Here is a 22,444-nt window from a genome sequence, read left to right as displayed (position 1 = left end):
ATGCACTTAACTATATTCACAACTGCCTAAAGATGCATTTTAGAAGTATCACAGAGGTGTGCATGACATGTAATTGTTTTGTACAATCCTACCCATTCCTTACATATCCTCACTTTATAGTTTGTGGGAGCATGTGGCCAGAGAAGTAAGATACAGACATGGCAGCATTCGCAGAGCCTGGAAATGGCCTAAGGCATTTTCTCCTTCTTCGGGTGAAACTGATGTGTGCCTTCTATTTTCTGAATATAATTCTCATTTTCTCCTGTGCAACAAACAGAATTGGACTCACTACTTCATCCAACCAAGGTTCAATTTTCTGAAAGTCAAATAATAAGTTAGTGTAGGAGTCATGATTGAAGCCCTGATCACAAATCATTTTTCTGCCTCTTGATTAGTATCCTTTTCCTCACTTATTTCATGAGTGAATATTATTTCCCTCTTCACCCAACCACTTGCAGTGCTTCCCAGTTTACACCATAAGTGACTTTAATGAAGACACCATTCACAACGTCAAATGAGGCATTTGTCATCTTGATTTTTTTTCTAATGTAATCCCATTGTCATTTAGACTCTCGACATTTCAGAGACTTGAACTTCAATGCACTGTACTATTACTCAAAGTTGCCTGGGGACAAGTGCTGAGCTGGGCTTTTCCCCCATGATTCAAGGAAGAACATTATTCTTCTTTCTTTATTGCTCTAGTCTTCTTCTCTACACTTCCACAAATCACTATAATTTGTACTACACAGTACACTATCTTCACGAGGTGTCCTGTGACAACTTCAGAGATGGCCTATAATGTTATAAATCATTGTGCTGTTTTGGCATAAAATGTTACTTAGGTAAATATCCATTGTAGTGCATTTTTTCACCAGAGAACTATCAGTTACATTTTTATGGTTCAGAAGAAAAGCCTGTTACCATTATACTTTTCCAGGTTTTTTGTTGTTTGCTGCTATTGTTTGAAACTCTATTTTAGTACTTGTTAGACACAATATCTTTGAACAAAAAAACATGCCTATGTGTTTATGTGTTAGTAAACTATAGGTCACATACCAGTGGTAAAAGGTCACTAATGATCATTTAATTTTTTTTTTTTTTTTTTTTTTGAGACAGAGTCTCACTCTGTCACCCAGGCTGGAGTGCAGTGGCATGATCTCGGCTCACTGCAACCTCTGCCTCCTGGGTTCATGCCATTCTCCTGCCTCAGCCTCCCAAGTAGCTGGGACTACAGGCACCTGCCACCATGCCCGGCTAATTTTTGGTATCTTTTAGTAGAGATGAGGTTTCACCGTGTTAGCCAGTATGGTCTCAATCTCCTGACCCCGTGATCCGCCCGCCTTGGCCTCCCAAAGTGCTGGGATTACAGGCGTGAGCCACCACGCCTGGCCTGAATATTTTTATTAATCATTTTGTTACATGGTATCTGCAACAAACATAGGACAGATTTATAGGCAATGGCAAATGGCTTAGTTGAAGCAAATATCTGACTTTATTAGGTCAAATAAAGGAAGAGCTACCCAGAGAAATCTGGCGGAAACATAGCTTAGGAACACATCAACTCTGATGCTTTATCTGTTTTCTGTGATATATCAAATTGGCCTTCAAAATTGTGCATGATTCTAGAAAAAAATATCTATCTGTTTTTCAGAGCTTGAACTGCTGCTTCCTCTATCCTCCACATTAGTCAGGGTTTGATCAGAGAAGCAAAACCAGTAGGAGATACATGGAATAAGGGATTTATTATAGGGATTTGAACTTACACAGTAACACAGTACAAATCCATCTCATCATCTCATTGCTGATCCTTTAACTTATCCAATTTCCACTTTTTTTCTAAATAGACTCCCTAAACATATTAAGGGAAACTACCAAATCACCATCCAAAACACATTCAGGAAAACAGAACAATAACACCATTCAAAATAGTATCTGAATACAAACTCCTGTATATTTCTTCCAAATTCTCAGTAAAATAGTCATAAAAATACTTTAAAAGACAAAATGTTTAGTATCAAAAATTAATAGTGATAGACAACATAATGGCAAAATCTGAGAGAATTCTGTGCAAAATTTAAAGCATGTGGAATAGGACTGATGAGAATCCTATTGAGTCCTAACTCCTGGTACTTCAGAATATGACCTTCTTGTTTGGAAATAAGGTATTTAAGGAGATACTCAAGTTAAAATGAGGTCTGTCATGTGGTCTCTAATATAATATGACTGGTGTCATTATAAAAAGGGGAAATTTAGACATAGAGACAGTCACAGAGGGAAGATGACGTGAAGACACACAGGGATGGCCAGGTGTGGTGGCTCATGCCTATAATCCCAGCACTTTGGGAGGCCAAGGTGGGAAGATCACCTGAGACAAGGAGTTTGAGATCAGTCGGGGCAAAACCCCATCTCTACAATTTTTAAAAAATTAGCCAGGCAAGGTGATGCACACCGGCAGTCCTCACTTCAGCCCAGGAGTGTGAGGCTGCAGTAAGTTATGATCACACCACTGCACTCCAGCCTGAAGGACAGAGTGAGACCCTGTCTCAAAAAAAAAAAAAAAAAAAAAAAAAAAAAAAAAAAAAAAAAAAAAGATACACAGGGAGAAAATTAACCATGTGGCTACAGTGATGTAACTATACACCAAGATATATCACGGATTGCTAGCAAACATCAGAAGCCAGAAGAAGCAAAAAGAGACTCTCTCTTAGAGCCAACAGAGAGAGCATGGCACTGCCTACATCTTGATTTCAGACTTCTAATCTCCAGAATTATAAAACAGCCAACATCTGTTGTTTTAAGCCCTCTGGGTTTTGGTACTTGGTTATAGCAGCCCTAAAACATTAATATACTACTTTTGCTTCATTTCATAGCATAATTTATAATATGTTCTTAATCCAGCTCTTGTTAATGTATTCTGCATCCTATGCAAGCCTGGTATGCAAACTGCACCACAGGCCCCTATGAGCGCCCATCCCTTTCTTCATCAGTTCTGCGTGATCGCTCTCTCTCTCTTTTCTCTATTTTTTCCCCCTTACTAGATTCTCAATCTGAATTTGGCACTTTCACAAGTAGCTCAGCTCTGGAATCTTACCCCAGCCCTGGGTTCTTGCTCCACTCCTAAGGACAGGCTACTTTGTGTTTGTCCACTGATTCTGTGTACCACAAAGCTGGGACACCTAGTTCAGATAACAGCATCATAAGGAGATAGAAAGACCCCAATATGAAACTTATCTAGGTAATTTAACTTACATTTTAAAGCACCAAAACATTTTTAAATGTTTCACAGTTTTAAATGGAAGTCTTTCTAAAATATTAGTTAATTAATTAATATTAACTAATTGATTTGTTGAGGGAGTTGCTGCTGAATAGATGTTTTTGACTTCTTGATTCAGGATTATCATCAAGAACATTATACTACAGGGCTACAATAGTGCCTTAGGAAGCTCTTAAGGTGTATACAGCTGTCAGAATTTATCAAATGGACTCATTCTTTAATTTGACATAATTCTTTCTGATTTTAGTATTTTTTAAAAAATTTTGGTCACTGATTATATGGCATCATTAATGTGGCAACTCTTCCCTTCTCATTTGTTTCTCCTAATCAGCACTGTCCAAAGATAATCAGCTAAATTGTCTCACTAGCATTACATTTGTGAACATGAAGATCCACAACCACAATCCTCCTTCAAGGGAAGACCTGTTGCTCCAGCAACAGGTTTAGTCTAGTGACAGAAAATGCTGCCTTTCCCAAGGGCACACTGTTCTCCCGGAGCTTATGTCCAATGACACACACACACACACGCACACACACACACACAGTGGTCCATCCTTAGCTGTACTTTTGCTTTTCATGGTTTCATTTACCCATGGGCAACTGTGGTACGAAAATATTAAATGGAAAATTCCAGAATTCTAAAATAAACGATTTATATATTTTAAATTGCAGGTCTTTCTGCATAGAGTAGTGAAATCTCACATCGTCCCACTCCATTCCATCTGGGACATGAATCATCCCTTTGCCCAACATATCTCTGCTGTATAAACTACCTACCCAATGGTCATTTAGTAGCCATCTTGGTTATCAGATAGACCGTCACAAGAAGAAGGGTAAGTAAGATATAATAAGACACTTTGAGAGAGAGACCACATTCACATAACTTTGGATTATAGTATAATTGTTTTAAGTATTACTTATTGTTGTTAGTCTCTTACTATACCTAGTTTATAAATTTAACTTTATCATAGGTAAGTATGTATAGGAAAAAAACTTACTATATACAGGTTACTACCAGTGGTTTGATCCACTGGGGGTCTTGGAATCCATACACAGTAGTTCCCTCCAGCTCCATGAATTAGGGGGGACTACTGTATATGGATATATGTATGTATGTATATCATATATATGTATGTGTGAGATATGACATATCATCATTCCAAATGGTTGGTTAGTTGTTTAAGAAGAAAGCTTCCCTAAGATCTCCAAATCTCACCAGAACCCTTGCTGTATTTTATCATACTTGATGAAATCTATCTTTTCAAAGATAGTAACTACTATTTTTGTATGTATTTTCATCACAATTTGCTTTTGTGTCAGGTGCTTCTTAGCAAATTCAAAGGATGTAAGTAATATTCTATTATGCCTTTTTAAGGAGTAACTAAGATTATGAGATTTATCTTTAAACTTGAATGCACTTCTTTCTTGAACAATGAAAATGAATTGTGTACTGACACTTGCTGTCTTCCACTTAGCCATGGTGTGGCTTCACAGTGAAATGGAGGGAGACACTTGGCACCCATCACTATTGTCCTATTGCAATGCAGATGCATTAAAATAACCTACAGCAATGTTTTTCTTAGATTGTTAACTGCTCAAAAAATGAGAAATCACTTGCTTTTTTTTTTTTTTACTTTCTTTCTTTTTTTTGGATACAGAGTCTCACTCTGTCACCCAGGCTGGAGTGCAGTGGTGTGATCTTGGCTCACAGCAATCTCGACCTCCTGAGTTCAAATGATTCTCGTACCTCAGCCTCCTATCTGGGACTACAGGGACACACCACCATGCCCAGCTAATTTTTGTGTTTTTAGCAGAGATAGGGTTTTACCATGTTGCCCAGGCTGGTCTTGAAATTGCCTCAAGTGATCTGTCTGCCCCGGCCTCCCAAAGTGCTGGGACTACATGCATGAGCCACCATGCCTGACCTCACTTGATTTTTAAAAGTTTTACATACAGCTGCATGTAATTAGATCTTAAAGTTTCTTGGGTATGATGATGATGATGATCATGATGATGATGGCTATAAATGTTTTGAGAGAGCTACATAGCAAAGAAAAAATAAGTGAGCCTGTATTAGCACCAGTCATTGCTAAGAATGTATTACTACATGAATCATTTAAAATCTTAAACAGATTCTCAATTTTATACTCACTTACTTCATATTAAATTATACTTATTGAACTGAAATCAAATCTAAGACATGTTTTGAGCCCCAAATTTAGAATACCACATACATTTTTAAGTTTTAAAAGCAGGTGCTCTGGGGAAAATATCATAAAAATTTTTCAAAGAAAAAAGCTAGTTCAATACTGTCTTGACTAAACATTGAAAAAGACTGTCAAGCTGAACAGTTGACTGATGATGACCCCAGTTGAGATATCTGTTCTTAGCTATATTTTCAAAAGCATCAAAGTCATTCTACAGTCTCCTGGTAAATTGTCAAAACTGTCTGGAATTGCTGTTAGGTTCCAGCCACATCTGTCTATTCATGAAAAGTTAAAAAACAAACAAACAAAAAATACCGATAAACTTAGGCCATTGAATTTGAGTTCTTATCAAAAAGAAGCCATTGTACATTTTTTCTTTCCCAAGAGCATTTACAGTTTTAGTGAATTGTCAGTATTACACTCACTACAATAATAGCAAGTTTCAGAATGGGTTGAAAGCATCAGAACAAATATCTAAGGCAAATGAGAATCCAAACAATATATAATTTTAGATTAAAAGAGATTATAAGACTTAATGGTTTTAGAATTACTACTTATGGACAAACTGATTTAACAGGCATTGCAGCACTCTTCAGCACTGGAGTATCTTCATAACAAAGATGTACCTAGGAAGTACTTAATTTCTGAATTGAAATTATATAGATGGAAAAAACATTAAATACGATAAGTAAGTCTTCTTTTCTCAGTACAATCCAGGGAGCATTATAGCAGGAAAGTTGTTAAATGAGGAGAATAGTCATCACAAGTTCTTTCCATGGGTTGAGGTAGAAAGATATGGAAACTTGCAGGATGAGCAGGCTAGAAGGGAATGGGTATCCAGACAAGAGTTTGCACCACAAAGACTCAAAACAAGTCAAATAGATTTATTTACTAGCACAAGGTTCCACCAATGGAACCCAAGACTTCTGAAGGAACTTACTATAACCAAGTTTACACTGCTCTCTGTGTAGTAGTTACACGCCAGTCCAACTGAGGCCGACTCACACACTGACATACTCCCTATCATTTGTGTAATGGACTATTGAAAATATTTGATTTTATGATGCCATCTATGACTACTGTTGGAGTGACTGAAAGTATCCAAGAGAATGATAGCTCTAATTAACTATATGTATCAACAATGTCCATCACTTTAATATGTGGCCCCTCTCTTATGTTTTCAATGTATGATTCTGATCCTAGAAGACAGATCAGCCTTCCTCCAATTCTAAGCAACATTCTTCATGTAGGAGTAGAAGGCTGGAATAAATTTAAGATAAAAAAGCTATTATTCAGGGATGGTTAGGCATGTCCTCAAAGAATTTGATAAAGAATGTATTTCTTTAAAAAATATACTTCTTATGCCAATTACTATATGATTATTTTCATAAGTGAATATAAACATAATAAAACACAAATAAGCATCTGAACTTTCAGAATAATGTAATTAAATAAAAGATGTAATATACTCTTTTCTGTACATAATCTGGCTTCCTGTTAATATTTGTACCTATTTAAATTATAATCTTATGACACAGTAAAGTGAAGAAAATAAAACTGTGCTTAAGTATTCAAGGAACCATCACTACCTAAATACATGAGTATGTGTTATCTCCACAGTTACAATTATTCTTTGGGGTGATCTGATGCTTTGGGTCAAGAACTGAACTGCTGAAATAAGCACCACCAAGGAAAAAGTGATAGCAAATTTGCAATCCACTCATTATTGTAAGATCAGGAACAAGATTAGGTCCCTGGGATGATGGGGGTGGGTCATGTGGTAAAAGTCAGTTGTGGCATAAATCAGAAAAAATGACTTAGTTGTTAATTACAGCCAAATAATTAGCAGACAAAAGCACACAACTGACATGAGAGAGAATCAAAAGCAGATAAGGCATAGAGAAAGAGCTAGTATTGCAGTCAGGAGAACAACTTCACTGCACCCAAAGAGCCAAGTTAGGTACAAAACAAGCCCACAGGAAAATGTAGAATGTTAGCTTGTCTCTGGGAGACTATCTGTTCTGAAATGAAGAGAACAGATTATGACCACTATCTTCAAAGGCCTAATTGAACTGATCCCTTTCTGTGGAGGACCCCTATGGGACAAAAGAATCACTTCCAATACCTCATAGGCAATTAGGCCCACATCATCTTGCCTAAAACTCTTTGAAGGCATTTCTTATTTCTTATTATGTCTCTAGTCCGTAAAACAAAGCATAGCACATAATGGACACTTTAAAAATATTTTCCCTCGGCCAGGCATGGTTGCTCATGCCTTTAATCCCAGCACTTTGGGAGGCTGAGGCAGGAGTATCACTTGAACCCAGGATTTTGAGGCTTCAGTAAGACATGATTGCACCACTTTGCTGCAGTCTGGGTAACAGAGCGAGACCCTGTCTCTAAAATGAAAAAAAAAAAAAATTCTTAACCCATCAAGAACGCATCTACAGACCAAAGATAACTTTGCTCCCAAGGGTTCAAAATTGTATAATTTTATTCAGAATTGGCTTTTTGTTATTATGTATTCACTTTTAATTGAAAAATAAAAATTATCTATATTTATGGTATACAAAATGATGTTCTGAAATATGCATACACTGTAGAATGGCTGAATCAAACTAGTTAAGCTATGTACTACCTTACATTTATTTGCGGTGAGAAGACAAAATCTACTCTTAGGAATTTTCAAATATATAGATAATTATTAACTCTAGTTACGTTATACAATAGATCTCTTGAATGTATTTCTTCTAACTAAAATTTGGTGTCCTTTTATCAACATCTCCCCAATCCTCCCACCCAGAGCGTTCCCTGTCGGCAAATAGAAATGCAACTGATTTTTGTATCTTGATTTTCTATCCTACAACTTTACTGAATTTGTTTATCAGTTCTAAGTTTTTTTGGTGGAGTCTTTAGGTTTTTCCAAATACAAGATCATATAATCTGCAAACAAGGATAATTTGACTTCTTTCTTTCCAATTTGGATGCCCTTTATATTTTTCTCTAGTCTGATTGCTGTAGCTAGGACCTCCAGTACTATGTTGAATAACAGCATTGTTGACAGTGGGCATCCTTGTCATGTTCCAGATCTTAGAGGAAAGGCTTTCAGTTTTTTCCCCATTCAGTATATTAGCTGCAGATCTGTCATTTATGGCTTTTATCATGTTGAGGTGTATCCCTTGTATACCCAGTTTTTTCAGGGTTTTTATTATGAAGGGATGTTGAATTTTATCAAATGCTTTTTCAGCATCAATTGAAATGATCATGTGGTTTTTATCCTTTATTCTCTTGATACAATGTATCACATTGATTGATTTGCATATGTGGAATCATTCTTGTATCCTTGGGATAAATCCCACTTGGTCATGAAATATGATCCTTTTATTGTGTAGCTGGATGTGATTTGATAGTATTTTGTTGGGGATCTTTGCATCAATTTTTTTTTTTAATTGAGATGGAGTTTCACTCTTGTCACCAAGGCTGGAGTGCAGTGGCAGCGATCTCAGCTCACTGCAATCTCCACCTCCCAGGGTCAAGCAATTCTCCCGCCTCAGCCTCCTGAGTAGCTAGAATTACAGGCGCCTGCCACCACGCCCAGCTAATTTTTGTATTTTTAGTAGAGATGGGGTTTCACTATGTCGGCCAGGCTAATCTCGAACTCCTGACCTCAGACGATCCTCCCACCTCAGCCTCCCAACGTGCTGGGATTACAGGCATGAGCTAAAGCACCCAGCCAGATCTTTGAATAAATATTCATCAGATATATTAGCCCTCCCTCACTCCCTTTCCTCTTCCTTTTTCTTCCTTTCTTTTTTCTTCCTTTCTTTTTCCTTCCTTTTTCCTTCCTTCCTTCCTCCCTCCCTCCCTCCTTCCTTCTCTCTCTCTCTCTCTCTCTCAGATATTAGCCTTAGCTTTCTTTCTTTTCTCCTTCCTTCCTTCATTCTTTCTCTCTCTCTTTCCTTTCTTTCCTTCCTTCCTTTCCTTCTTTCTCTTTCTCTTTCCTTTCTTTCCTTCCTTCCTTCCTTTCCTTCTTTCTCTTTCTTCCTTCCTTCCTTCCTTTCTTTTTCTTCTTTCTTTCTTTCTTATGCATCTTTGCCTGATTTTGGTATCAGGAGAATACTGGCCTCATAGAATGAGTTTGAAGGTATTTCCTCCTCCTCTATTTTTCAGAATACTTTGAGTAGGATTTGTATTAGTTCTTCTTTAAATGTTTGGTAAAATTCAGCAGTGAGGCCATTGGTTCCCAGGCTTTTCTTTGCTAGGAGACTTTTTATTACAGCTTCAATCCCTTTACTTGTTATTGTTCTATTCAGGTTTTTGGTTTCTTCATGAATCAATTTTGGTAGGTTGCATGTGACTAGGAATTTGTCCATTTCGTTTAGATTTTTCAATTTATTGGCATATAGTTGCTCATAGTAGCTACTAATGATCTTTGAATGTCTGCAGTATCAGTTGTAATGTCTCCTTTTTCATCCCTGATTTTATTTATTTGGGTCTTCTATCTTTCTTAGTCTGGCTAAAGGTTTATCAATTTTATCTTTCTAAAAATCAGCTTTTTGTTTCATTGATCTTTGGTATAGTTTTCTTCATTTCAAATTCATTTATTTTTGTTCTGATCTTTATTCTAATTTTGAGTTTGATTTGCTCTTGCTTTTCTAGTTCTTTAAGATGCATCATTAGGTTATTTCAAGTTTTTCCTATTTTTGATGTAGACACTTATACCTATAAGCTTCCCTCTTAGTACTGCCTTCACTGTATCCCATAGGATTTGGTATGTTGTGCTTCTATTATCTTTTGTTTCAAGAAATTGATCAATTTCCTTCTTAATTTCTTCATTGACTGGTTATTCTTGGAGCATATTGTTTAATTTCCATGTGTTTGTACTTTCCAAATTCCTCTCATTTAAATTCCTCTTGTTGATTTCTAGTTGTAGTCCACCATGGACAGAGAAGGTACTTGATATTATTTCAATGTTTTGAATGTTTTAGGGCTTGTTTGTAACCTAACATATAGTCTGTCCTTGAGAATAATCCATGTGTTGAGGATAAGATTGTGTATTCTGCAGCCATTGGATGAAATGTCCTGTAAATATCTATTAAGTCCATTTGATCTACAGTGCAAATTAAATCCAATGTTTCTTTGCTGATTTTCTGTCTGGAAGATCTTTCCAATGCTGAAAGTGGGATGTTGAAGTCTCCAGTTGTTATTGTATTACAGCCTATCTTTCTCTTCAGCTCTAATAATATTTACTTTATAAATCTGAGTGATCCAGTGTTGGGTACGTATATATTTGCAATTATATTCTCTTGCTGAATTGACCTGCTTATCATTATATAATGACCTTTATCTCTTCTAAAATTCTTTGTTTTGAAATCTATTCTGTCTAAGTACAGCTACTCCTGTTCTCTTTTGGTTTTCATTTGCGTAGAATATCTTTTTCCATTCCTTTATTTTCAGTCTATGTGTGACTTTATAGGTGAAGTGTGTTTCTTGTAAGCAACAGATTGTCAGGCTTTGTTTTCTAATTCATTCAGCTACTCAATGTCTTTTTATTGGAAAGTTTGTCAATTTACATTGTTATTATTGATAAGTAAGAGCTTACTCCTGCCATTTTCTTATTTGTTTTCTGGTCTTCTCTTTCTTCCTTTGTTTCTTCCTGTCTTCCTTTTAGTGAAGGTGATTTTTTTCTGGTGGTATAATTTAATTTCTTGCTTTTTATTTTTTGTGTATCCATTATATGCTTTTTGATTTGAGGTTTCCATGAGGCTTGCTATTATCTTGTAACCCATTATTTTAGGCTGATAACAACTTAATACCGTTTGCATAAACAAGCAAAAAGAAAACGAATTAAAAGTCTACATCTGAACTTTGTCCCCCAGCTTTTTAACATTTTGTTGTTTCTATTTATATCTTATTGTACTGTACATATATTGAAGAGTTGCTGTAGTTATTTTTGATTGCTTCATCTTTTTGTCTTTCTACTTGAGTAGTTGACACACTACAGTTACACACTTATATAATATCCTGTGTTTTTCTGTGTGCTCACTATTACCAGTGAGTTTTGTGCCTTCAGATGATTTCTTATCACTCATTAGCGTCCTTTTCTTTCAGACTGAATGGCTCCCTTTAGCATTTCTTGTAGGATAGGTCTGGTATTGATGAAATCCCTCAACTTTTCTTTGTCTGGGAAAGTCTGTATTTCTCCCTCACATTTGAAGGACATTTTCACTGGATATACCTTTCTAGGGTGAAGGTTTTTTTTCCTTCAGCACTTTAAATATGTCATGCCACACTCTCCCAGCCTGTAAGGTTTCCACTGAAAATTCTGCTGCCAGACATATTGGAGTGCCATTGTGCATTATCTGTTTTTCTCTTGCTGCTTTTAGATCCTTTCTTTAACCTTGACCTTTGGGAGTTTGATTATTTAACGCCTTGAGGTAGTTTTTTGGGGGGTTAAATCTGCTGGTGCTCTATAACCTCTTGTACTTGGATATTGATATATCTCCCTAAGTTTGGGAAGTTATCTGTTATTATACCTTTGAATAAACTTCCTACCCCTATCTCTTTCTCTATTTCCTCTTTGAGGCCAATAGTTCTTAGATTTACCCTTTGAGAAGATGAGGTCACGTCCTTTGCAGGGACATGGATGAAGCTGGAAACCATCATTCTCAGCAAACTATCATAAGGACAGATAACCAAACACTGCATGTTCTCACTCATAGGTAGGAATTGAACAATGAGAACACTTGGACACAGGGCGGGGAACATCACATACCAGGGCCTGTTAGGGGGTGGGGACTGGGGGAGGGATAGCATTAGGAGAAATACCTAATGTAAATGATGTGTTGATGGGTGCAGCAAACCAACATGGCACATGTATACCTATGTTTCAAACCTGCACGTTGTGCACATGTACCCTAGAAGTATAATAATAAAAAACAGATTTACCCTTTGAGAATATTTTCTAGATTCTAGGCATGCTTTTTTTTTTATTTTGTCTCCTCTGTGTGTTTTAAAATAGTCTGTCATCAGAGTCACTAATTCTTTCTTTTGCATATTCATTCTGCTATTAAAAGACTCTGATGCATTCTTTACTATGTCAATTGCATTTTTCAACTACAGAATTTCTACTTAATTCTTTTTAATTATTTCAATCTCTTTCACACATTTATTTGATAGAATTCTGAATTCCTTCTCTGGGTTATCTTCAATTTCTTTGAGTTTCCTCAACAAAGCTATTTTGAATTCTTTATCGGAAGTGTCACATATCTCTTTCTCTAGAATTGGCCTCTGGTGGCTTATTTACTTCATTGGGTGAGGATATGTAGTCCTGGATGGTCCTGATGCTTGTGGATGTTCAGCTGTTTCTGGGCATTGAAAAATTAGGTATTTATTGTAGTCTTCATAGTCTAGGCTTCTTTATACCTGTCCTTCTTGAGAAGGATTTCCAGGTATTCAAAAAGGACTTCAGTATTGTGATCTAAGCCATGAATGCCTTATGGGGCACCTCAAGCCCAGTAATGCTGTGGTTCTTGCAGATTCGTAGTGGTACCTTGGATAACATCTGAAAGTATTCTCTAGATTACCAGTCAGAGACTCTTGTTCTCTTATTTTACTTTCTCCAAAACGTATGGAGTCTCTCTTTCTGTGCTGAGCTGCCTGGAGCTTGGGGAGAGATACAGAAGCATCTTTGTGGCCACCAACACTGGGACTTTACTGTGTCAGACCTGAGCCAGCATAGCACTAAATCTCACCCAAGGCCTGCCGTGAACACCACTTGGGCTACTGCCTATGTTTGCTGAGGGACCTATGTTGCTACAATCAGTAGATGGTGAAGCCAGCCCATGCTTGTGTCCTTCCTTTCAGGGAACCAAGTTGCCCCACACCCTGGGTAGGTCCAGATGTGCCCTCAAGGAGTCAGAGACTGGAGCCAAAAATCTTAAAAGTCTACCTTGTGTTCCATACTGAAATGCAGCTGAGCTGGCATTCAAACCACAAGATACATTCAGTCTTTCCCACTTTTCCCTCCCCTTTCCACAGGCAGAGGAGCCTCATCTATGGCTACCACCACCACAAGTCCATGGGGCATACTGCCAGGCTACTATCAAGGTTTACTCAAGGCCAAATGGCTTTTCAGTCAGATTATAGTGAATGGTGCCTTGACTGGGACTCACCCTTCAGGGAAGTAGGCTCCCCTCTCACCCAGGGCAGGTCCAGAAGTGCCATCCACAAGCCAAGGCCTAGAATTAGGGACCCCAAGAGCCTGCTTGATGCTGTACACCTCTGTGGCCGAGCTGGTACAAAAGGTACAAGACAAAATCCCCTTTTACTTTTCCTTCTACTTTACTCAAGCAGAAGAAGTCTCTCCTCTTAGCCACAACAGCTGAGTCTCACCTGAAGCCAGCGAGTCTCAGAGACTCATACAATGTCCACTGAGTACTACTTCAGTATCACTGCTGGTTATTGAGGGCCCAAGGGCTCTTTAGTCAGCAGATGTTGGGTCCTGCCAGGAGTAGGTCCTTTCCTTTTCTGGCTCAGGGCGTGTCTAGAAATGCCATCTTGGAGCTAGAGCCTGGGAAGGGGACCTCACAACTCTGACTGGTACTGTATCCTACTGTAGTGGAGCCAGGATCCAAGATGCAAGACAAAGTCCTCTTTTGTCTCCCTCTCCTCTGCTCAGCAAAAGAAGGGGTCTCCTTTGGAGCCACAAGCGCAGCCTGAGGTTGGAAGCGGGGGTTGCAAGCACTCCCTTAGCCAGCCTGGTGATGTCTCGGTAGGTCATGTGACCCCCCGCCAACCCCCACTAGGTCCACTGGCTCTAAGCCCAGTTCGATACTAGGACTAACCCAGAAGTTGCAGTCCTTGTGTCCTAGACTACCTTTCAAGTTTATTTATGGTCCCAGAGTACTTTAGCTTGAAGTGGCAAGGCTTGCTGGAACTCACATTCTGACCACTGGGATGGATGATTCTTCTCTGGGTAGGGCTGTTTTAAACATGCCCTCTGTGGACATGCATCAGCTGAGTTCAGCTCAGTTTCACTTTCTGTTGTGACCAGGCAGCACTGAGTTCAATGCAACGTCTCACAATTGCTGCACTCTCCTTCTCCGAAACACATATTCTCTCTCCATGCCACACAACCACTGCCACAGAATGGGAGCGAGATGACATCTATGATTCAAGACTGTCTTTCCTACCTTCTTCAGTGCCTCTTTCAACAATATGAAGTTAAAACCAGATACTGTGAGAGCTCACCTGATTTTTGGTTCTTATGATGGTAATTTTTTGTGTGTAGATAGTTGTTAAATTTGGTGTTTTTTCAAGGGGGATGATCAGTGGAGTCTTCCATTTGGCTATCTTGCTCTGCCCGTCCTGCCCATATTTTAATTGTTTTTTGTTTATTTCTTACTATTGAAATGTCTGAGCTCCTTATTTATTTTGACTATAAACTCCTTATCAGATGTATGGTTTGTAAATATATTCTCCCACTTCATAGGTTGTCTTTTTGCCCTGTTGATTGTTTCCTATGTTACTCAGAAGCTTTTTAGTTTAATGTAATACCACTTGTCTATTTTTACTTTTGTTGCCTATACTTTTGAAATTATATCCAAAAAATCATTGTTCATATCAACAGGCCTTTATTAAATAATATAGCAGTACTGCTTTACATGCACAGATGCTCCTTTACTTATATGGGGTTATAATCAAACAAACCCATGTAAAGTCAAGCCATCATAAACTGGGAACCATCTGCATATAACACCTGACAATTTACAAAGTGCTTCCACCAACATTAACTTATTCTATCTTCATAGTCATTCTGAAGTAAATGTTAATTATAATCATTCAACTGATGCAACTTCTTCTCAAACAGAGACCATGTCTTCCAACCAACATCGAGTATAATGCAAAGCACAAACAAGAACGGCCTAGCAAAAGAATGCAGAAAGTTAAATGAATATAAGCATTTGCTAAAAGAATCAAAGAGAAAAGGTGTTTTAAAGAGGATCAGAATAGGCCTGAATTTCATCTAAGATAAAGATATGAAGGTATACTACGTGTCATCGACTCAATGTGTCCTACATGAATTTATATGTTGAAGCCCTAATTCCCAGTGTGCCTTTATAAGACGACACTAGAGAGAGCTTTCTTCCTTGCTCTCTGTTGCTCTCTCTTTCTCTCTTTTTCTCTCTTTATCTCTCTGTCTCTCTCCCACTGATATTTGATGAAACAAAGAGAAGACAGGAAGAAAGTCCTCATTATAAAATAATTCTGCTGGACCTTGATCTGGGACTTCTAGCCTCCTAAACTGTAAAGAAGTAAAATTTTGTTGTTTAACTACTAGGTCTATGGTATTTTGTTATAGTAGCTCAAGCAGACTAATACAGCATGTTTTCCAAAAAATAAGTGACAGAGAAGAAAACAAGAGACCATTTATTTGTTAACTCAAAGTACAGAAATTCTATTTGTCAAAAACTCTTTAATTTCCTGCTATTATATTCTTTATTACAACATGACAAAAGTAGAATCATAAAACCTAAAATAAATGAATTGTAAGTAAAATTTTAAAGACAATTTTGACCAGAAATTTTAAAGAAACTAAATGTTAGATTTGTTTTTTCTTAATTTTGCATTCAAAAGGAAGATACTAGCAATTTTAGAACAAATTGAGACAGGTTGTCTAAGTTTCAGAACAAATTGAAAGTTTTCATAGAGAAGTGTTTGAAAAATCTATTTTAGAGTTTTTTCTAACTAACCTTGTAAGATGATCAGTGAAAATATATTCCATTGCTCCAGAAGAAAAAGAAATGGAAGAGATATCTCTATTAGAAGATGGCAAGGTTGCAATATCTCTCCTATTCCCCAAATATGTGATCAAGTCTAGACTATATCACTCTCTCTAGAAATCCCCTCTGTCTTTGTTATTGGCTGAGTTATCAACATCTATCTAAACTTAGATCCATATTGTCTCTGCCCAAGAGTTGGTTCTCTGGGTAACTGAAACTCTAACTGCCTTTCACTAGGGCATGCTCACCAAACACCAACATTGGGTAAATATTGCACACATGAAGCTCCCCCATGAAGGCAAATGTGGAAGCTAAGAAAGATACCTTTAGATGGTTTGTTCCAAAAAGACCCTACTGTGACTACTTTTTTCTCACAGTTCTTTTTATCCTCCTCTGTCCCCAGTAGGAAACTAATAATTCTCTTTTCCTAGGGTCACTAGTCCTTTTCTATCATTTGAACAGAGGGACGACCTAATACAATAGTGTTAAACTCAACTGAATAAAACTGGTGTAATAAAAAGCTTAGTTCTTTCTTGGACAATAAACAAATTACAGGGTGGCCATTCATTGATGTGGTTTTCTCTCCCTTAACTCGTGACCCTTGAAGTAAATCATCCCACTCTTCCCTCATGGCTGGATGTTTGTAGCTCAATAACTATGTTCTACACAGGATCCGCAACACTCTTAAAAGTAAGGGTGACAATTGGCATCCCAACAATAACCATAATGCTCCAGTCTGAGGATTTATTCCAATGTAGCCCATAATTAAGAGGAGAGCTGTCCCATATTACTAGAGTATAAATAAAAATTATCTGAGACATTTTCGCATGAGCTGTCCTTCTCACCACTGCCTCATCTATTTTCCTCTTTCCCAAGGTGAACAGCTGTACTTAATATAGTTATTGTAACTAAAGCTTTCCATTCTTACTGACAAAAGTCTTACAGTCTCTTCATATGATTTGTGTTTTATGCAAAGGTTTAAATAAGGCTGAAGTTAAAAGTGATTTTCGCTAGACAAAACTCTTACATCACAGAAGGCAGAAAGGAACAGGGTAAAAAAAATGAGTGTAGACTGTATCTGTTAATAATGAAGAACATTACAGTCCTTACATATGTTTGATCCAGATGAATTAAATAAGGGGAAAGATAGGCATTTTCTGATTGCTCAGTAAATACTGCATTGGAACATTAGAAGCATCATGATGACAGCATAGCAACATCTGTGAATCAATGCTTCCTAGTTCCCTCCTTCTTGCTCTAGAATTACATATACTCAAGGCTGAGTTCAGGGAAATGAACCACACTTATTTTTAAATGACTCCTCTTTGGCTCAAGTTTGCTGGGGATAGATATACAAACCATGTAAAATTGATAATTTAGCTAGCCTAAAGGATAGAAGTATGGGAAGAAGTGTGTCTTCTGAGATAAAAACAGAAAAGGAACGTCATGTGTCACATTCAAATTCAGTATTGTTCATAACAGATAATTCCATTTTCAGATTAAGTAAGCTTCTGAGTTTTATTTACATTGCAGGGTTTCTTTTCATTGCAGGAATGTTTGCATTGTTCTTGTAAAACATAGCCAAAAGAATTTCTTGACTTAAATTCACAATTTGGTTATTGGATTAATAAAAGGGAGAGTAAGAATCCTTAAAAATCATAGTTAATTTAAAATGTCAGTGTAACCTGCACAACTTATCAACCTTCTTATCCATTTAAAAATTTCTGTATTGTCACTAAATTTTGTATTGATGATATACCTATTACAAGCAATGACTGAGCAACTTTATCATACTCCTATGACTAATCAACTTTATCCTCTTACCTCTTGTTCCTCCCATTTGTAAAAATTTCCTCTCTTTCAATAGTGAACCCAAGTATCATTTTCTCTGCTTTGACATATGTAGTTTCCTCTTTCACAGACATGTAGGTTTTCCTCCATTAGGCTCTCATTGCATTGGCCAAAACTCAAACACAGAACTTACTCTATTTCATTCTGTGTATTTCTCTCTCCACAACTAGACTGATTTCTCCTTAGTGCAGATACATTGTAATAATCATTTATTATTTATTTAACCTTGTTTCTACAGGGCAAAGTATAATGCTGGGTACATATTAAGTACTCAATAAATATCTAATAAATGATTAATTGAATGTTAAGAAGTAGGAATAAAATTAATCATTCAGTTGTTTTGAATTATTTGTAATCTATCTCTTGTCGATTTTTAGCTGACAGAAGTAAATAGCAAAAAGAGGTCACTGCAAAAAATCTCAAGAAGAATTATTCTTCAAAATAGCTGAGTAGTAGCTTATTCCTCTGAGATTTTTCTGTAAGGATTGCTTTAGAGGGAAAGTTGGCATTTGGGGAGGGCTATTGGATAATCAGCATTTTCTTTACATTTCATAGTGATTTATTTATTTATGCATTTTTTATTTCTGACTTATGCATATGAGTCAATGAGCAAAACAATAAATATTCCATCAGTATGGTTCTTTATTATATGCAACTGAAACAAATTCAAATTTAAAATAAAAGTAACTCATAGGAAGTATATTGGAAAGCTCACAGAATTGCTAGAAGGTCATGCTGAAAAGTGGGCAGGTGCCAAGGAGCTACAGAGGAACAAGAGGCAGAAACCAAAGGTTCAGTCAGAGCATAAAAAGTCTGGTGATTACTTTGTTGCTAACCTGACCACTCTTCCAACTCCTACATTATTATCTAGATTTTTAGTTTTCCAGGCATTCATTTGACCTGGCTTATGTCATGGGCCCATTAACTGGCAAGGAGAAGGAGATTCTCAATACTTCAGCTTCATGGTGTGCAGTCATCACCAGTATTACCTCCCACCAAGATTGCCCATAATGAGAGAGAGGTAATTTCACAAAACAAAGACAGAGTGCCATTAGAAAGGGAAACTGATGTTTGACAGCCAGATAAATCACAAATATTTCTACAAATATGTATTATATGAAACACCATCTTCAAGACATAGTGTAGGTATTAAAGATGACTCAGATATAAATTCTGTCAATCAGATGAATTGATTGCTTAAGAATCACACTGTATCACTACACCCTAAAAAGGATCAGAAAAATATTGGGTTGAACTGTTTGTAATTGCTAATAATCACTCATTTTTTACTTATAAAAATGGTAATTTTATGTGGTTCAATCTAAAACAGACTAAACAGCTAATAAATCACTAAATTATCATCTTGAAGGTTAATAGGCAGCTTATATTCTGTTTTTATTTCCCTCCATTCCTCCCAAATTTATAATTGTTATGATAAACTGAGTGTGCAATGAGTGTTTGTCAGTATTGGGTTCTATTTACCCAAGCATTCAGTTTTATTTCTGCTACCTAAATAATAAAATTTCAATGGTACCTGGAAGTTAAAAACAATAATTGTGCAGTGTGTTTTATATCTGATATCATTAAAATGAGTACATTTTAATGAAGTGAAAATAAACATGGATAATAGGAAGTAGACTATTTGGCCAATGGGAATTATTTCAAGAGAAAAACTTTTTATGACCACTATATAAATAAATTCAATGACTTCTAAGGCAATTTTCATGGAAAAATGATTGTGCTAGATGATCAAGTTAAGAGTAATATCCATAAGCAGAATTTTTTCAGGATAATATAAATAGAAAAATAAATAAGAACCCAAAATAAAAGTATTGAGTTGAAGCAGGGATCAGCAACCTCCTAAATAATGTGCCAAAATGTCAAGCCCTACTCCTCTGGTCCTTCAGGACCATGGAGAGGGTGGTTACCATGCCAACATATTATAACAATGTTTCCATGCCAACTCTACTTGTCATAGTAAAAGGGTGTTATTTTTCCAATTCTTTCCTTGAGGTAGCTCTCTCAAGCAGTGAACAATGGGTCTTATCAAGTATGGCAAAGTGGTGCTTGACAGTGTACCCCCCCAACCCCTACAACTTCAGTTGCTGAATCTTGATCAATTTGATTCTAAACAAGATCAATTGATATATTTAACGCTGTAAACATTTTAAATGTGACTCAATGACAGATTCACTGAGTTACAGAGTATTCTTGTGTCTTGAAAGACTTAATGCAACTTTCTCAGATACCCAATTTATTCTCAGAAACTTTTTTAAAAGGATGGGGGAGGACATTTTTCTGAAAACGTATACATTTATGCATTTGGTTGTAAGTATTTTAAAGTACTGAACTTCTTTTATTTCAGAGATGAAATTTGGGTCTGTGTCAGGTGTTCCCAAGATGGCCCTCAGGCTTGATGATTCAGTAGGAAGATCACTAGATTCAGAAAGGATATTATACTCAGTTACTCTTTATTACAGCAAAAGGACATCAGTTGAAATCAACAAAAGAAAAAGGCTTATGAAGCAAACTCTAAGAGAAACAAAACACAAGCTTATAAGTGTCTTCTCTCAGTGAAGTTGACAGATGCATTTAATTCTCCTGGCAGCAATGTGTGACAACATGTATTCAGTGTTTCCAATCAGGGAAACTCACTCAAGCCTTGGTGTATAGGATTTTTTTTTTTTTTTTTTGAGACAGAGTTTCGCTCTTGTTACCCAGGCTGGAGTGCAATGGTGCAATCTTGGCTCCACAACCTCTACCTCCCGGGTTCAAGCAATTCTACTGCCTCAGCCTCCCGAGTAGCTGGGATTACAGGCATGCGCCAACACTCCCGGCTAATTTTGTATTTTTAGTAGAGACGGGGTTTCTCCACGTTGGTCAGGCTGGTCTTGAATGCCCGACCTCAGGTGATCCACCCGCCTCAGCCTCCTAAAGTGCTGGGATTACAGGCGTGAGCCACCGCACCCAGCCAGTGTACAGGATTTTTAGAGGCAGTCAGTAACACAGGCACACAATACTTGTATAACTGACCTCAGCTACTCAGACTGTAGCACTCAACAGAGTGACCACAAATGTTCACCATAAATCATATTTTTGCATAAATTGTCTGATCAAACTAGTATCTCATGGCCCATGGCCTCAGGCATACAAAAACACCATATCCAGCAGTTTATTCCAAGGGCTCTGAACTCATCTCCTAAGAGTTGACCAAAGGTTTTTCCTAGAAACCAGCTTTTCTTGGGAATGTGCAAAGTGTGAGCCATCCTGGCCTGCTGAGTTAGCTCTTTCCTGCACAGGGTCTGTATTTCTTCATAAGAGACTTACCAACTTTCTACAACTAAAGCTCATTCAGCATTATCTTATAAAGTACCCACCCATTTAATATATAAATAACTTCTGAAAATCAGCAAAGAGAAACCTCAATTTTTAAATTGGCATGCAGATTTCTAATTAATATATGAAATCTACTTCCTTTTTAAATATAGTATAGTTTTAGCTGGGCACATGGCAAGACAATTAGAGATTACATTTCTTATCCTCTCTTACAGTTAATTGTGACAATGTGACTAAGTTCTTTCCATTAGAATATACAGTCATGAGCTGCAAAACAATTGGAGCAATGAGGGACCACATATATGACAGTAGTCCCATAAGATTATAATGGAGGTGAAGAATTTTTACCACCTGGTTGTGTTGTAGCCATCATAATACTGTAGTGCAATGCATTACTCTCATGTTTGTGGTAGTGCTTGTGTTAACAAACCTACCGTGCTGCCAGTCATATAAAAATATACCACATACAATCATGTATGGTATATAATAAGTGGAGTAATGATAATAAGTGAATATGTTACTGGTTTACTCAAGTAAATATATATTTACTATACTACATTATTATTTCAGAGTGTACTCTTTCTACTTATTAAAAGAAGAGTTAACTGTAAAACAGCCTCAAGCAGTTCCTTCAGGAGGCATTCTAGAAGGAGGCGTTGTTATCATAGGAGATGACAGCTCCATGGGTATTGCACCTGAAGCCCTTCCAGTGGGACAAGATGTGGAGCTAGAAGACAGTGACACTGATGATCCTGGCCCTGCATAGGCCTAGGCTAATGTCTGTGTTTGCATCTTAGTTTCTAATGAACAGTTTAAAAAGCAAATGGTAAATTTAAAAGTGTTTAAGTAGGAAAAAAAAGCTTACAGAATAAGGATAGAAAGAAAAAATGCTTTTGTACACCTGCACGATGTGTTTGTGTTTTAAGCTAGGTGTTATTACAAAAGAGTGAAAAAGTTAAAAACATTCAAAAGTTTGTAAAGTAAAAAGTTAC

The sequence above is a fragment of the Pan troglodytes genome, chromosome 7, assembly GCF_028858775.2.
Source record: "Pan troglodytes isolate AG18354 chromosome 7, NHGRI_mPanTro3-v2.0_pri, whole genome shotgun sequence".
Taxonomy (NCBI): domain Eukaryota; kingdom Metazoa; phylum Chordata; class Mammalia; order Primates; family Hominidae; genus Pan; species Pan troglodytes.
The sequence above is the reverse complement of the archived record's forward strand: the minus strand, read 5'-3'. Positions refer to the sequence as shown.